The sequence below is a fragment of the Littorina saxatilis genome, linkage group LG2 (genome assembly GCF_037325665.1).
Source record: "Littorina saxatilis isolate snail1 linkage group LG2, US_GU_Lsax_2.0, whole genome shotgun sequence".
NCBI classification, from domain to species: Eukaryota; Metazoa; Mollusca; class Gastropoda; order Littorinimorpha; family Littorinidae; genus Littorina; species Littorina saxatilis.
Window position 1 is genome coordinate 674245 of NC_090246.1, and position 2598 is coordinate 676842.

General features: G+C 46.3%; 1 long non-coding RNA gene across 1 annotated transcript in view; it reads left to right on the forward strand.

The window, feature by feature from the left end:
• Positions 1-2598, forward strand: part of LOC138957423 (uncharacterized) — a 268397-nt gene that overhangs the window by 235222 nt on the left and 30577 nt on the right. The window lies entirely within an intron of this gene.

Sequence of the window (2598 nt, forward strand, 5' to 3'; positions counted from 1 at the left end):
TGGAAATCCTTTGATTTCAATTCTGTCCACGACATCTGACTATGCTCAACATTTCCCATTGATGAATAGTCTTGATCTTTCTCGTATCAACATGAAAGAACTAAAGGTAGACAAACTTACCCTCATGCCGAACTTAAAAATTCTAAACTTTTCAAACAATGGCATTGAACGAATTGAAGGGACGTTTAAGTCGCTACCTCATTTAACTTTACTTGATATTCATGGATGTCCCGTTCACAATTTTGAGAGGAACTTGCTGAGAGATCTTGAACATTTTCAACGACTGTACGCACAGAATTACAAGCTGTGCTGTCCTTTGGCTTTACCTGTAGGATTCAATCCAAAAAACTGCTTGGCACCTTTCAGTGAGGTTTCATCGTGCGAGTCACTCCTACGATCGGACCTATACCGTGTTCTGTTGTCGCTCTTTGCGGCTTTGGCTTTGATGGGTAATTTAGGCAGCTTGATTATAAGAATATTCGTGTTGAAACAAAGCGCAAAGTCTGGCTTCGGTACCTTTGTCTCTCATCTGTGTGTTTCGGATTTTGTGATGGGCGTGTACCTGGCGATTATCGGATTGGCTGATCGTCTGTACCTGGGTTCCTACCTGTGGGAAGACAACGCCTGGAGACACAGTGTCGCCTGTAAGGTGGCTGGCTTCCTGTCTCTCCTGTCCTGCGAGGTGTCCGCCTTCATCGTGTGTTTCATCACACTGGACAGGTTCTTGGCGCTACGCTTTCCTTTCAGCGGCTTCCACTTCAGCAGCAAGGCGTCTCACGTGGCGTGTGCGGCAACATGGCTGCTGGGTGTGGGAGTGGCGGCCATCCCTCTGCTTCCCGCCACGTCACACTGGCAGTTCTACAGCCAGACAGGCATCTGCATCCCGCTGCCCGTCACCAGGAACGACTTCATGGGCCGCAGCTATTCCTTCGGCGTGATGATCGTGCTCAACTTTGTGCTGTTCGTGCTGATGGCAGTGGGGCAGGTCATCATCTACACCTCCATCCAGTCCAGCAGGATGAGCCTGGGACCGGACTCTTTGCGCAAAGAACAAGACGTCAACATCGCACGTCGCCTCATCACCATCGCCGTCACGGACTTTCTGTGCTGGTTCCCTATCGGCTTGCTGGGTCTGCTGGCCTCCAGGGGAGTAGCGGCGCCTGGCGAGGTCAGCGTGGTCATGGCCATCATGGTGCTGCCGCTCAACTCGGCGCTCAACCCCTTTCTCTACAGCCTCAACATGCTGCTGGAGCGGAGGAGGCGTGCTCGGGAACAACGCCTGATGCAGGCTCTGGAAGCCAGTTTAGTCTCAGAGAATGCGAACTAAAGTGGTAAAAGCCTCTTGTTTTAGTCTTAAAAGACTCACTCACTCTCGAAGAACTCAGAACTCCGAACTTCATTACGAAAGGATAAAGATTGTAGGCTTAGCTTAATCTTCCAACCTGTCCTTTTAACATGTACAGAGAATAATTGTGAACGAAATCAAAACACTGCACACACACAGACACAGACACAGACACACACACAGACACACACACACACATTCAGAGAGAGAGAGAGAACTCGGAACTGAGAACTCAGAACTTTATTACACAAGGATAAAGGTTTTAGGCTTAGCCAAATCTTCCAACCTGTCCCAACATAATGTCATTTGACGACAAGTCTAAAACAAAAACAAACAAAAAGAAAAACATAGCAGCATACAGATATAGCCGCACAAAGAGAGAGAGAATGATAACTCTTTATGAGAGAGAGACAGAGAGAGAGAGAGAGGGGGAGAGAAAGAGAGGGGGAGAGAAAGAGAGGTGGGGAGAGAGAAGGAGAGAGAGAAGGAGAGAGAGAATTGAATTGAATTGAATTGAACTTTATTTAACAAGGATTAAGATTTAAGGCTACATCTTTTTCTTACAATCTGTCCTTGGGACGCATAGACACACAATGATAAAGAGAGAGAGAGAGAAAAAGAGAGAGAGAGAGAGAGAGAGAGAGAGAGAGAGAGAGAGAGAGTGAACTCGAACTCGAACTCGAAAACTTTATTACCGAGGGATGATAGCATTAGGTCCATTAGAGAGAGAGAGAGAGAGAGAGAGAGAGAGAGAGAGAGAGAGAGAGAGAGAGAGAGAGAGAGAGAGAGAGAGAACTTCAGTCTTTTTGTTTCCTTTTATTTCACCAACAGATAATCGAGGAATGGTAATGAGCGAAGAGGTAAATTTACCCAAGTTTCATAAATCAACACGTGTTTAAAATAACATAAGGCATAAGGGCAGTCTTTTTCTTGCGAAGAATAATTAATGTTCAACAATGCCACTCACCACCCCACCCCACCCACCCCCCCCCCCCCCCACACACACACCTTCTTAACACTTACCCAGGTTCTTTCCACATCGTATCGTTATATATAGCCACCATACAGATATAGCCGCATAAAAAAAAATATCGCTTGACTGTCTTTCATAATGGGACGAAGAACATGCGCTCAGCCGGCGTGTATTTGTCGTGTCATATCTGTTCAGTTTGTTACCTGATGACTGCATTTAGACATATTAAGCTGCCGAGTGCGTGAATTTCTTTGGATATTTCACATTTTAGGCACGACAG